Genomic DNA, 16,041 nt, shown 5'->3' with positions numbered 1-16,041 from the left:
GTCCAAGGAATTGAATCTCTCTGGTTTACCTGGCCCCATCTTACGTTGCATGTGCCATGAAGCCTCATCTGACACCTTGAGATATTGCCCGCGTGTCATTCAGTTATGGCTTGGGTAATTTTGTGCTATTTTTATGCTTTAAAATCTCGTACCCCAATTGATTCAGTTCTCTAGGGAAAATGTTTCTGTGATACATCCCAGGATGATGATGAACCCCAAGAGGATCCCTGGATACCTAGCAAGATATAGTTTCCATTCTAAGATTTTTAGTTTCAATGTTGGGCTGGGGATGATGGAGAGTTGACATCCCCGTGACAAATATTATGGGCCTGTTAATAATACAGGTAAGCAAGTTCATTATTACTGTTTAGTTTTGCCTTGGAATTTCCATCCAAGGAAATAATACAAGAAAAAGAAACTATAAAAGTATCGGAAATATAATTATTTTTAAATGGCAGTATTAATTACCTAAAAAAATCTAAAAGAATTGACTGTAAAGCCCTGAGGACTAGTAATAGAAACAGAGTTCAATAAAGGGACCTCTCACAAAATACATATACATAAATTCACATAGTTCTTATAGATCAGCAATAACCATTTAGAAAATATAAAGGGAAAAATGCCACTCAGAATAACAACATAGATTTTAGCTTAAGACAAAATCTGGAAGGTCTATGTAAAAAAAATTCCACAAAACATTTAATGAGACACTTAAGAAGAATTAAACAATTGAAAAGACCTATCTTATCCTCAAATAGGAAGAATCAAGATTTTTAAGATGTCAGAGTTACCCAACTTTATCATAAATTATGTAATACAAATAGTGCAGTGCATTTTTGGCTGTATCTGATGAAAGGATTTTGAAATTATGGATTACAACCAGCTATAACAAAGAAACATTAATCTAGAAAGAATAATATTGTGTTTAATATTTGTACTACCAAATATTAAAATGATCGATAAAGCTACAGTGTGTCAAAAATAATCTATGGAACAAAATAAAAATCTAAAATTAGACCTAAGTGTATGTTAAAAACAGTATAGTAAGCAGAGATTACATGAAAAATGGTGCTGGAAATTTTGGCTAATTAGTAATGAAAACAAAATATCATACCTTATAAAATGAAATAAGATTTAGGTTTTACATGGTTTATATATTTAAGTATAAATTAAGTTATAAATTAATTCTTATCTGAATCAAGAATGTGGAAATCTTTTCTAAACTCAGAACAAATCTTTTTAAAACCATGAAATTAAAGATTGGTGGTTTAGATTCTGTACTATTTGAAGTTTTCTTTGTCAAAACTTACTATAAACAGGGTGTGTATAGAGGAGCTAAAGAAAACCTCACCCCCCTGAGAGACATTAAGCTGGTCAAAATGAGCAAAGACAATCATGTAAAGTCCCTGGAGATGAATCAAAGGGCTTATGACACATTGAGGCACATTTATTCAACAGAGGCTAGAGAATCTTGCGTGACACGAGGGCATGGCATTTGTGCTAGGGACTGCACCTATTGCCTCACAGCCATGTGTTCCAGAAAAGCTGTTCCAGCAGGCTAAATAGTGGAGTGGCAGGTCTCAGCTCTTCTAGCTTTCTTGCGTGGGAGAACTATTCCCAGTGGACTTGGCAGCTGGTAAACATTGGCAGGTCTCCTTTCCAGAGGGGCATGCTGCAGAAGGCCTATGTTGAGTGGGTGGTGGTAGTGCCCATTACTCTACTCCTAATTCTTGCCAGGTACAAAGTAGCTGGTTGGGAAAGTTGGAGAAAAATGTAGTTGTCTAATCCTGCGTTGCTCTGTATTACCAAGTTCTCGGAGGCTGGGCAGCCAAATGTCAGGTTCCACCTTCCCTGACCTCTTGGGCAGAAGAGCTATTCTGATGAGATTTGACTGCTGGTAAAGCTTGCATGTTCCATATTCCCTGACTCTGGGCTGCAGAAGACATGAAGACGATTCACAAAAAGAGATATTTGAAATGGCTAATAAACATACACAAGGCATTCAAGCCTTTTTAGTGCAAAAGAATAGTGAGATTCCATTTTTCATCTGTGAAACTGGCAAAGATTAAAAATATATAATACGCATCGATGGGGAATGGGAAATGTGATCTTCCATTGCAAATACTTGATAAATTTAAAATCTTACACAGTAGCATTCCTAATACTCACATAATTGTTTTGTGGGGAAATTGTTCTTTTTTTTTTAAGTGATGAAAAAATGTTCCCCAACCTTACAGAAATTGTTCTTTTTTTTTAAGTGACGAAAAAGGATTTTTCCTCCTCCTGTGTTATTAAAACAATAGCAACAAATAAATCAAATCATCAGTAAGCACTTTAGATATTGTCAATTACCTTTTTTTAAGTGACTTTTCCATATACATCTTAGATCATAGTAATACCTGTAAATGATATTTAGTCACTGAATGAGTTAGGACAACAGTTGCCTTTATGCTTAGCTTTATTTAGATGTGAATAATCCTGTAACTTATTGCTTCAGGTGGTGATTATCCTTAGCAAAGATTATTAGTTTTAATTGATAACTTAGCTATACTTACAAACATGATACAGATGTACCACCAGTAGTACTAAATGAAAATTCCTCCATGTTGTGAAGAGGAAACAAAATGGTGAAGAAGAGAAATGAATTATTGGGGGTAGGAAATATTCCCAAGTTTTGTTTTCATGAGTTGTAGGAAATATAAATAATTTTGTAATGTAAACACAAATTAAGCAGTGTCTTCTCTTCACTGAATTCTCTTGATCTTTCAGTCAGCCAACCACCCCCACCCCCAATATCCCTAAGTAAATAAGCATAGCATATGTTTCTTAAGGACTTCCTGCCCCCACCAGTGGCTATAGAAGATGAAAACTGATAGTGGGGAGAGATGAACAATCCACATCTTTATCATTGATCTTTTACTCTGGCCTTCAAAGTTGTCACTCAGTAGCTCTAATTACATGACTAAGGGAAGTCTATAGTTTTTTTATAGTTTTTTAGACTAGTTAAATTCTTTTTTTAAAAGATTTTATTTATTTATTTATTTAGAGAGTGTGAGTAGGGGGAGGGGCGGGGGGGATAGAGAGAGAGAATCTCAAGCCGACTCTGCACTGAGCACGGATCCCAATGCAGGGCTGCATCCCACAACCCTGAGACCATGACCTGAGCCAAAATCCAGAGTAGGATGCTTAACTGACTGAGCCACTCAGGTGCCCCTAGACTAGTTAAATTCCTAACAAAAAGTCTCAGCTTGCTTTTTTTAATTTAGCAGTTAGCCAACAGATTAACTAAAATCCTTTGTATTTCATTAAAAAAGTATGATACAAAAAAGATTAATAACCTACTCAGGTATATTTACCACCCAGCCTAAGAAATACATTATTACTAATATTGTTGAAGCTCCATGTATTTCATAGTACCCATATTCCACAATGGTTTTTTCTTCTAATGTTCCATTTGTGTGATTCATTCATATTGATATATGCCACTAGTTCATTTTCACTGCTATGTAGTATTCCATTGTATAAATATAAAGAATCTATAATATTATAATGTCTCAGCTAAGCGAGGTGATAGTCTTAGTCAACCTCTTTGTACAGGTACCCCTAGAGTTTTGGGCCCATTTCTGTGTTCTGTCTTTTAAGATGAACAGTGGTAAACTGGTATATCTAGATAGATGTGGATTCATAGTTCAATGATATTATTGATGAATGTGGAGGAGCTAGGGATTGTTTTGATTGCAATGGTGGGGTGGTGGTAGACAGGGCTATCTTTAGAAATGTGTCTCTAAATGACACCAGTAAGAGGAATGGACCATGCCTGAAGGCAATTCCTTCTCCCCACCAATGTTCAAACATGAATCCACTAGCTGACCTATTAGTTATATAGAAGGGGTTCAGTTCAGTGGTGTTTGTCAAGATAACTTCTATGGTTATATAAGTTTCTTGAGATATTGTATCTTTTTTGGAGACATATCCAACTTAAAAAAATTAATGTTCACTTGATGTGTAAATGATACTTTCTCATATTTTGGAAGTCTTGATGTATATTTTTTCATTTTTGTCCTGTGTGGTCAACAATAAAGAACATAGTTAAATGTTCCCCAACCTTACAGAAATTCGGCTGTAACCTAAATAACCTATTAACTTCATCCTTGTTATGCATTGATCACCAGTACTCACCAGCCAACCTGTTCCAGGCTGCAAAAAGTAGAATTGCAATTTAAATGTGTTACTAAGCTTATATTGCTATAAATAATAGTTTTAGAAACAGAGGAGTAAAGATGGAGACTAAAATCCTTGGGTTAGAGACCACATCTTATTTGCCCTACTATCGATATCTCTTGCTTAGAGTATTGCCTGGAAAAATGAAAGTGCGTAATTAATATTGGTTTAATTTAAAGAACTACTGTTTCTCAATAATCATAGAAACTGTCCATGTCATCAGTGGTAAGGAAGAATCTAGATTCATACTCACATGTTTATTCTCTGTGTACAGAATTTCATGTAGTCAACACTTATTGTGAACTAGGGAGGAGAAGGAAAAAGTATTCGGTGCTGGAAGAAAATAGATTCGGAAGTCAGTGGTTTAGTTTTGAGCACATGATAAACGCATTATAACTACTTCAGAGCTCGACAAAACAACACACATTTGTCTTCCAGAGTGCAGAAGCATTCATGAAATACAGCAAAAAAGGAATGATTGGACTCATTGTGTTAAAAGCCTTTAATTTCCGATTTTTGCCAGCCAATTCCTCTCCACTCCAAAGGATATAATATCGGTAATTTATATTTTGAATTACATATTATTTGAAATGACTTTTGAGTTAATTATTAAGGTCTGCTTTGGTTGGTTTGAAAACCAAGTTTTACCAGCCTTGCCACACTTGGGAATTGTGGCTTTGAAAGAATTTGGACATAAATTACTCTTTTTTGGAGTTCCCTGGCAAATGTCATATATGAAGGCATATATGCATCCCAGACACTAAGACAAGTGTTCTTGATTTCATTATGAGGCAAGAATAGTTCTGTGGAAAGAAAAAATAAATTCCTAATGTGAGTGCAAGTTGCTTTTTTGATGCCACCATGATCCTCATAGCAAGAATGATTTATTATGTTGGATTATATTGTTCAACTCTTTTTTCAAAGAAATAAATCACATGCTTCTATTACTATGATAATATGCAAGCAACTATGACCACTGTTGAATGCTCTTCCAACCACATCTTTTATACTGTGCCAATTAAGCAGAAGGTGTGGAATGTTGGCAGGGGGATTTAAATGTCTCATCTAAAGGTCAACACCTAACAACAGGACAGCATTTATCCTGAACTGGACTGTAGAGTCAGCACTGGGTTTGAGCCCAGTTGCTGTTGGGGGACTTAAATATACAGTCCTCCAAATGAGAGCAGGTGGTGTCAAAGGAGCTATACTGGTGTTCAAGATGTATCCTAAAATAGCTTTAAGCTTCTCCATGACCTCATTTTGCCATGCTGGCTTGCTTACGAGTGTGTTTTTGGGTGGTGTTAATGTTCTAGCGTTAGCCATTATAATTTATGGACTGACATAGTATCGTTAACACTGAGCATGGATTGTACTCAGTAGCCAAAGCATAACCTTTTTTTTTTTTCCCTCTGTGTTTCCTGCAGCTGGCCAGTGTTTTGTAACCAGGGTACCAACTCTGGAGCCAGTTGGTAACTTTAGATGTTTGATTGGGTGTGCAATTGGCATTACAGACATGGTTAACCAAGGATAATATTAGAGTATGTGTGACAGTTTCAAGATTTCATACTGTGAGACAGAACTAGTTTTAGCACAAGATGAAACCAGATAGCTGTATTTATAGTAAGATTTTATTTAATAAAAGTGTTTTAGGCAAGGTGAAATTGACTGTGACGATTTAGCCTTTGAATAGGTGAATGAGCTAGTAATTTTTAAAATTAAATTTTATTTTTTATCAAAGTAAGCCATGTATATAGTGTGTTTATAAAATTAGTAATGTTGTAAGACTTATAATGAAAAATAGCAGATCTTTCCCTTGACCTCTTATTCTTCACCTTAAATCTTGCTTCCAAGGGCAACTACTTTCCATTCTTTTAGACATTTCTCTTGGTATTGCCACCATGTTTCTAAGTAATACAATTATAATTTTAGTTCCTGATTCTTCAGTTTTAGAAATTATAGATTGAGTTTCTATTATGAAAGATGAGTACTTAACTCTCTTAAACTCCTTTGCTCCCAACACACCTACTTCTCCTCCTCTTTGTCACAATTTTTGGTGAAAAAAATCAGATGATTTTCAATGGGGGCAGGAATAGTCATTCTTAAACACTATTCATTAAGAGATTATAATAACCTAGGTTAAGGAGTGTGATGGCCTAATGCTACTGTAGAGACTGATACACAGAACGTAAAGAAACAAGCTGCTTCCTGGACTTGAACGGAACACAGCAATAGCATAAGGACAGGTGCCAACAAAAGGAAACCAGAGCTAGGTGCTGTGCCGGAGAGGGGGCTGGCAGGTCTACAGTCCCTGACCTAAGTGAGCCCACTTTTGTTTTAGTTTTATAATACCTGCTGAACATTAAGTGTTCTGCTCAAAATGGTCCCTGGCCATTTATTTATGACTTAGTCTGGGCCCCTGAGGCAAATTCTCCTCCAGTTACACCAAGCAGGGAGTGGTGAAGTCAGCTATGGACTAGACTTCAGGCAGCCGGTGAAGACTGGCTCGGGCTGGAGCTGTTGCAACCTTGGACAACATTTTGTTATTGCTAACTAAGGAGAGACTGAAGAGTTGAAATTAAATACTGCAAATGCTTACAAGGTTGCAATAATTCAGAGCAGAGGTCAAGGTGGATATATCATTCCACACATTACAAATGGCAAACCCCCACACACAATTTTAAGGTGTATCTTGTATGTGTGTCAAGAAAGTCCTTGAAACAGCCTTATGTAGTCTTTCAGTACCCTCATTAGCACCTAACACAATACCCATCACATGCTAAGAAATAAATAACAGTGGTTTGTTTAAGTCTCAGCTGTTTGGGTACAACTGTGTAAGGTACAGTTTAACTTACTGTAGAAAAGCAGGTATTACTCAGGCCCCATCCTTTTATGAGGGCTCTTGCTTACCAGGTAGGTCCACTGGTGATGCTAGACTCTTGATGATAATTGCCCTTTACTTCATCTGATCAAGTTAACAATATCATTAGGGCTCTTTCACTTGGGACATTATGGTGACAAAATAGAAATGGTTAGTTGAGAATGAGTGAACACACACAGGAGTGAATTATAGATATATGGTTTATGAAATACCTGATTTTAGCAAATATGTACTGTACAAGAAGCTACAAATAATATGCAAAGTGGCTTGGTTATTTAATTCATCGCTACTCTTAAGGAAAAACTAGATTACATTAAGAGAAATACCTTCCTTTAATCTGTTTAGATTTTTTCTTCTTTATCCTTTTCTTATATTATTTGTTATTTTTGGTTTATGTCCTGTATTGGTCTACATCTTGCATTTATTTATAATTATAAAAGTTTAGATATAAAGCACTGATCATTATAATCTACTTGTCTTTAGGTGGATATTTTATTTAGTAATTTAAAAAAATTAAATGTTCAGTTGAAACACTAGAAAACCAAGAAGAGCCAGATGATCAAACAAAAAACCCATAATCTTCCTGCCCTGGAAAAAGTTCTTTTAACACATTGCTGTATGTACTTTCCTTTCTGTGTATGTGCAGGTATTTATTTGTGTGTGTGGATTAAAAGTTGAAATCATACTATTTTGTAACTTGCTTTCTTTTACTTAGAATTTTCCCATATCAAAACTCTTCTTTAGTAATATTACTGGTAGTGGTTGCATTGTGATTATTTGTATGAATATGCAATAATTTGAAATAATAAATCCATACTACTGAGACTTTAGCATGTTTCTAATTATTTTTGGTCATTGCATCTATAGATTTTGCTATCCTTGTTCCTTTGTATTATTGCACAGCCTTGGGCAAAACTGGAAATGACGAGGTTTGCCATTCTCTAATGTAAAGACTGCAAAATAGGCTATGATTCCTAGGTACCCTGGCATGCCTGCCCTGCCCCTTCTCTTTCCCTCCTCTTGCTCTCGCCTTGCTCTCTCACTCCCTCTCTTACCATAAGGTGGTGGGAGGGCTATAAAATCTCCCAGGATTCACTTGGAAAGAATAAAACTTCCTTTTTGGGTTCAGCTAAGAGGCTCCTGTCTGCACAGCTATTGTTAGCTTTTGCATCATAACAATTCAAGGTACCCATTTGGGATTTGATGTTGTAACCATTTCAAGCCCAGGCAGAATATTGTTTGCATACTTATAAAACTAGCCTCCATGGGCTACAACCACTCCTTATCAACAGTGGTTTATAGTGAAAGTACAAGATGAAGCCTGCAAGATTCCTGGGCTGGTGGATGCTGTGGAAGCAGGACAGTGTGGTGGACAATCGGCCTGCCAGGACCTGGATCTTTGCAAGCTAATGACTGCTTCTCAGCCTCTATTTTGTCATCTGTAAAATGAGTATAATCATACCCAGTATTAAGGTTTTATTGAGATTGAAATTGAAAATACTTTTATTGCAAATTTAGCACAAAGTATAGTGCAAAAGTATTAATCATGCACAAAGTATTAACGGTAACATCATATTGTTCTGGTGACACTGCAGATGGCAAGAGGTACGCTGATGCTGTGCTGAGGAGCGCAGCCAGATGGACAAAGCCAGATGGAAAAGGACCCTTAAAACAGATCTTCCATAGGCTTTATTGGCCTACCCCACTTCATACAGTTTGGAAAAAGCAACCTTTTTTTATTCTAGTATTTTCTCTGTCCTGAGAACCAATATGATACTGATGGAAAAAAAAAAAATCTCTAACAACCTGAAAACTGAATGCTCTGAGAGGCCAACCTTTGTCAGAGCTTTTCCACTAGGTTAGTGTTCTTCTGTTCTACTTCCCACTGTCCCCCAGCCCCCCCACCAGCTTCAGTTTTACTTTGTTATTCACAATAAAGGCTTTGTTCACAAACAAAGCAGATACGAGCTTGGTCTTATTTGTTTAACCCTCACTTAAAGTTATTGCCCTTTGTAACCCAGGGCATTTCTGGTATTTGAACAGGAAAAGTTCCGAGCAAACGAGTCAAACAGCACATTGTCTTAAAATGGATCCTTTGTTACAATGAGCGAGCTAACCAGTACAGAGTAGCAGTATAACTGGGGTTATATCCCTGACCAAGGTCCCCACACTTAATTACTCAGAAGTGTCATCAGCAAATGTTGTAAATGAAGATACTCTCATTATAAATCTAAGTAGTAATTTCAAGTGGTAAAATGTTTCAAGTCTCATAAAAGGAGCATAAATATACCTTACGCATTGATTATTCAGGGGACCTTTATAAACTACAAAGTGTACATATAGCACATAAAGTAACCAACTATGTCATAAATTTGGCCTAACTCAAATTAATATGCTTGCTATGACAAATATTAACCTTTAAGTCACAACTTTAAATTTATTTGGAGGCGTTATTTGATTGACCAAAATAGTTTTTTAAAAGCTATCAAAGGAAGTTTGATAGCTTTTAAAATAAATAAATTTTTGATCTAGCAAGTGGAAGCATTTGGAATCATTTCATTGACCTTGTAAGCCTGCTCTCAAATTTGAGGTGTTGATTTGTTTTTGTTTTTTTAAAGAGCCATTGAGGTATCTAAATATTTCAAGGGCTCTCCAAGGATTTTCACTGTGAGAGTTTGAAGAGCCACAGACTCTTAAATCTGGCCCTTCTGTTTATCTTTTTTCCCTCTTCTCAGCAACTATAAGGGCTGAATGGAATAAGAAAAGAAGTCACAGAAAGGCCGCTGAAGCAATAGGGAATACAGGATTGGGGAAAGGCCATCATACCTCTTTGCCTTTGAGGTGGGAAGTATTTATTGGCTGATGTATGCATATAGATATATAACCAAATGAAACTTGAAGGCTAAGATACACATACATACGTACATACGTACATACATACGATATATCCCATGGCATGTTATTTGTATATGTGTGTATGTATATGTTTCACATACACACATGTAAATATGACACATTATGTGATGTGTGTGTGTGTGTGTGTGTGTTGTGTGTTATATACACATATATGTATCTCGCAACCTCAGAGTTTCGGATCTTTTCAGATCCCATCTAGCGGAGTTGCTGTCTTTTGCAGATTTAATTGTCTGGCTTGGCACTGTGTTGCAGAAACTTTATAAACAGATGTCACTGAAAAGTAAAGAAAGTATTACAGACAGACTAGTTAATAATCCCTATTCTATCACCCACTAACTCTGTGAACTTGAGGATATTATTAACCTATTAGGCATGAATTTCTTCATCTATGAAACATAATTCATAATACCAACTCTTTAAGGTTGGAGTGAGAATTACATGAGATAATACATTAGCAGATAGCACAGAAACTGGTCATGATAGACAAGTGCTCAAAAAGGGCAATTGTTACAATTATTTTTTCTATTATGAGTAAGTCCACTACTAATAATAGTGGAATTTATCATGCAGAGTATTGACTAAAAGGGACTCATTTTATTATAAGTATTTACTTATGTTACCCAAGTTCCTTGATATTGTGCATGCAGCATTATTACTGTTTATTTATAAATATATTTCTAATCTGGGTCCTGATTAGAATTTTTTTCCTAGGCAATTATTATTATTATTATTTTTTTTTTTTTTGAAAGAGGGAGAGAGCATGCATGTGCGGTAGGGGGGCAGAGGGAGAGGGAGAGAGAGAACCTGGGTGTGGAGCCAAATGTGGGACTCGATCTCACAATCCTGAGATGATGACCTGAGCTGAAGTCAAGAGTTGGACACTTCACTGACTGAGCCCCCCAGGTGCCCACCTTAGGCAATTATTTTAATCCACATTGGAAAAGATAAGCAAAGTCAATGTGGATGAGAAGAGAGGAGTTAAGACAATTAAAGCCTAAGCTTTAGGGAAAGGCCAGGAAGATTTGAGTAAATAACTAAGTAAATAAAGACTTTCCAGAGGTTGCCCAAGGAGGGTCTGTGAAGAATTGTAGTCTCACTTGTTCTGGTGTTTATTAAAACACCACAAAATCCATATTCCCACTTTGATCTTGACTCAAGACATGACATTGGCACCAAATTAATCAAGCAGCTGTTTTTGTCCACTTGGGTGCATCTTGCAGGCAGTTGAAAAGGTGGAAGAGGAAAGATTTGATGACACATCTCTTTTGAAAGTGTAGTATCAGCTAGATGTTGGAAAGAAAATACAATATACACCCTGCCATTACCAGTCAGTGTCCATCTAATTACAAAAGCTTCAGAAACCTGGAATTCTATTTGACTTCAAACATGTTAAAGGCTCAAGTCATTCAACCTGGTATAATATTTTCTGAGGATTTGGTCAGATCATTTTCTTGTGTCAAATATTTAATTGAACCAGTTGTGGGTAATGAGGTCTGCTCTTTGACAACTCACAAGTAGTTTTCACACTGACTTATCCTTAATCATAAGTTGTATGTCATCTTTGGCCTTCTGCACAGGCAGATGGGAAATTAGTGGGACAGTCCATGAAAATACTGGCCCACAAAAAAGTCTTGACTGTTTCAACAGCGGCTGCTTTCCAGAAACACTTCACTGAGGTCCCCGTGTCAATGTAAATATTAGAAGACTTGGAAGAGTTTGCAATCTTTTCGCCTATGGTTAAATTATTATTTTAACCCTTCCTTTTCCTGAGTACAACTGATGGACAATTTTAGTTCATTTAGTTTGTTTTCTTAAAGATATTTCCACTTAACTGGAAAAGCAAATTAATATAGAACACAACATAAGTCAATGACAACAAAAACCACTGGATAATCCATTGGCCTAGTTTGTTGAGGTGTGGCTTTATTAATTATTTTTTTCTCAGAAAAAAACTCAGCACCATTCCCTGGGTATAGAGTTCTGTAAAAGTCCTAGGCTTGCTGTGAGTAGGCATTTTCTTTTACAGAGGAAAGGAGATTACAGGAAAGAATACCAGTTGGAGAAAAAGAATAGTTGGAGAAAATCTTATAAAAGAATTTGCATATGAATAATCCCCAAGGATGGCGGTTAGGTATAAGAGTATTGCAACCTCTCCAAAATGGGAATGAATCCAAAAAAGGAAAGTATAATTTTTATAAATTGTGTTTGAGAGAAACTAAAATAGGAAAGGAAAGATGAAGAATCTGATTCCTTTATAAATGTTAGATGGTTGGATAGTAAACACATCAATAGCAATTCTGTGTTTTGTGTTTCTTCAGTCATACATAGTGCTGTTCTGGATGCCTAGTGTTTCTCTCTCGATGCCGTCAGTCCCAGTTCAAACCTTTATATCTCAGATTGCTCATCGCACATTGGCTATGTATTAAAAGTGCCTTATGTCACACACTCCATGCAATTTAGAGAAAGATTTTCATCATGGAACAAACTTGAAAAAAACAAAATATTTCTATGAAAAGCAATTTGCTTTGCTAGGCTTTACCTGTATTCCCAGTACAATTACTGTAGATTATATGAGTTTGAAAATGAGCTTTCTTCCTTACAACCCACTCTCTGTTTGATTCTCTTGTGAAGTCATAATCCTCTGTTTGCACAGTAAGCCTGTTGCCATGGAGATTAATGTGATGTTACAAATTTGCTATTATTTATGACTTCATTGTATGATGGATCCGAATTAAGAAATTAATCTCTGATTTCTTCACAAATATTTGGTGAGTCATACGAGAACCAGTGAAGGCATTTCAGCTTTCATTTCTTAATTGAGAGATGGAAGTGCTTTCCCTGGTAAAAAATACAAATATCTAAGAAATAATAATTGCAAAAAATGTTAAAATAAATACTTCTGAAGAGAAGTTGAAACATGTGAAACACTAGGATAAAATTTATATACTATTTACAAAATATCTGCTGAGAGCTACAAGGTAAGCTCCTTGAGAAACCTGGCTTGTCAGTGTCATTCTCTCAACAAGTCTCTCCTTGGTGCTGCCATGTTTACTTTCTCAGCACAGAAAAGCTAAACAGTGAGCACTCTGGTGCATAAGCCCCTCAACCATTGCAATATTGAATTCTGATCTTTAATAAACCAACATTGATTTACTTCACTGCTTCTGTTTGCTTAGTTAAGCTCCATTGGCATAGGAAAAGGCACACATAATTTAATCAAATTGCTTTTTTTTCATTTGATTTTTTATTAGTGCACAAAGCAGGCTCTAAGCATTCAGAATTTATTTTTACCACTAAAATATCTTTCTTCTCTCTTGGAGGAAAAGTTTGAAATTACAGTTAATTTCATCCCTCACTTTCAATATGTACAAAAACAAAACAAAGACAAAATACAACCATTGGCGTTATTTTTTGGGGGTATTAAATTTATTTTCTTTCTTGACATCAGTGTTTATTTGAAGGATCAGTATAACATCTAAACAGTATTGAGCTTTGAGATTTCCAGATTTCAGATGCGAATAAACAAACTCAGTATCTTCAACATTTTAAATTAGGCAACATTTTCTTTTGTTACAAATGAATTTTTCCTGATCATCTAAGTTAGCCAATTAATAGATGAAAAAAACAGACTTGGAAGGGTGACTGATTTGTCAAAGGTCAGGAGGCTGATTGATTGACATTTTGGGGGTAAACCCAGGGATGCTGAGATTTCAATTCTAGATTATCAATGCCACTTGAAAACTACTCTTATTTCTCCTCTTGAGTTTACTGCATATTAGAGAGTTAGAGCTCCTTTTAATAAATGTAAAGGTTAATCATACTTTTCATATCTAACTTGTTTTTTAGATGTTTGGGTATTTAGAGTTTCCAAATGAAGGTCCTAGTTATTTCTGTGGGAAGGAAGTCAGTGAATTATTTTGGAGTGTGAGTGGGATTCATGAAATAGCTTGTGATATTGCACTTCTAGAGGTCTAGAAGCACACAGACTTGCCAGTGTTACTGGAGAATGACAAGGTTGAAAAGCTGTGAACTTTGTTTTTCCTCACCATACACTTATTTCTTCTGACTCCCTAGTGCAACGTTTAAAAATATAGGAGTATTACTTTATGAAATTAGTCTAAGTACTATTACAAATTTTTACGTATACGGTTTTTTGTACAATACTGAACTAGAAATATTTCTCCATTAATGGAATATATTATTTTCTTATCTCCCAAAATTTGAAGAGTGGGGAGGAATTTTTCTGTCTTCCATTTCATGCACGTAAGGAAACATATCTCCTTACTATGAGGAGAACCAAGCTTGAGTGGAGGAAAGGCAGCCTTTGTGGCAGAATGGAGGGACAGAATCTGTCTGGGACCCTGATGAATGTTTTGAAGTGCTGACCTACTTTTGTAAAACCTACTCTTTTCTATAGGGTAGTAAAAGTGCTCAGTACTGTACTGGGCCAGTTTCTGTACCTCCCAGATCTGCTCAGCCCTGTCTGCCTCTGGACTCAACCAGTGCCCTGATTCTTGGCCAGAGTAAGGGCCAAGCTGTGGCAAGGATTCTGTTGTTTTCCATGCCTGGAACTCCAGTGTGCAGGTTCAACCCAACTGGACCCGCTAAACAGCTCTGGCTTTCCACCCATGTCGGTGCCTGGAGGGACTACTAACACAACCCACGTAAGGAAGGTGTTAGACAAAAGATGAAAAGGAGCTGAAGATCACTGTAGACTATTTAGAGATGTGGTCCCCAATCTGTGGACTATTTGATGATATAGTGGCTCCATGTAGCAAACATCCTGCATGATTAACCAAACTGGTTGTGTTTTTATAAGGCTGTGGTCAGCTGGGTAATGTACTACCTTGTAATGATTGTCCTCCTTCTGTGCTTCATTCCATTTTCCCCTTACTCTTGCTTCCCTGGGATAATACTCCTAACCCCCCCAAAAGTTAAACAAGTAAACTTGCCTTTGGTTCTATCTTCTAGGAAACCCAGGCTAAAGATTTCTTTAGAGCCCTGATATCAAGAGAGGCCATAGAAAGAAGACCCTCAGGATGTTAGATTGCCTGACTAGCAGAGAGTAATAGGGACCTGCTATTTACTGCTGATGTGGGGAGTGGCAATCATCTCTGGTGTGCATGACCTCACAATTACTAAAGTTTCCATTGGTGATGAATTAAGATGAGGTGCAGATAAAGGCAAGTCACTGGAAATGAAATGGCTACTGCACTTGATTAGAATAACAGAAAAATAATATAAGAATTGTGGCATGAGGTAGATGCTTTTAATGGGATTGGAGGGTTTGCAAAAAGAACATGATATATATATATATATGTATATATATATATAGATGAAATAATTATTTACATAAGGTATACTGTGAATATCAGAAGACTTCTATAGCAGCCCTAAAGAAAACTAAAAAACAAAACAAAACAAAAAAAATCAAGCTTAGGATCTGATTATAAATGTGACACACAGCTGCAAAGGAAACAAGATAAGCATCTGTCACATCTTCCATGTCAAAGTCAGAGTTCTGAACAGGAAAGGGTAAGACAATGAGATTAAAATTTAAGTGGATAAGCTGAAGAAACTTGAACCCTTACAATCCCCTGACTCTCACTGGCCATCAGAAAAAGTCCCCTTTCTCTTTCCAGAGGAGAATGGCCTCACAGTGTCTGTAGGATGCAATGTTTTTACATAAAACAGTTATCTAGCAAGATGATGTATGTTCTCACTCTCCATCACTACTGCCCCCATTTAGGCAGATAAACAAAATCATGTCTATAGCTGATATATACAAGGAGGGATTGAGGGTGAGGGATGGGGAAGTGGATCCCAGTGAATTCTCTATACCCACTGAAACTCTGGCTTCCCATCCCAAAAGCTCTCAGAGGAGGAAATAACACAATCTAGAAATGAGAGAGACTTAATTCACCATGGACTAAACTTTAACCAATGAGAGATAGGAAATGGTAAACAAATTTCTGGCTCATTCTCCCCTGGGTGGATTTCTTAAGATGCTGTGGTTTCATATGGCA

General features: G+C 36.4%; 1 long non-coding RNA gene across 1 annotated transcript; it reads right to left on the bottom strand.

Moving 5' to 3' along the window:
- Positions 1-1,446: 1,446 nt before the first annotated feature.
- LOC112813570 (uncharacterized) lies at positions 1,447-12,849 on the bottom strand. The gene is made up of 3 exons (XR_003205545.2): positions 12,555-12,849; positions 4,475-4,554; positions 1,447-1,933 (listed from the first exon to the last, which is right to left on the bottom strand). It is a non-coding gene; the product is annotated as an uncharacterized lncRNA (long non-coding RNA).
- Between the last annotated feature and the right edge of the window lie 3,192 nt (positions 12,850-16,041).

The sequence above is a fragment of the Callorhinus ursinus genome, unplaced genomic scaffold, assembly GCF_003265705.2.
Source record: "Callorhinus ursinus isolate GAN/ISIS: 27379988/994484 unplaced genomic scaffold, GSC_fseal_2.0 scaffold139, whole genome shotgun sequence".
NCBI classification, from domain to species: Eukaryota; Metazoa; Chordata; class Mammalia; order Carnivora; family Otariidae; genus Callorhinus; species Callorhinus ursinus.
The sequence above is the reverse complement of the archived record's forward strand: the minus strand, read 5'-3'. Positions and strand labels throughout refer to the sequence as shown.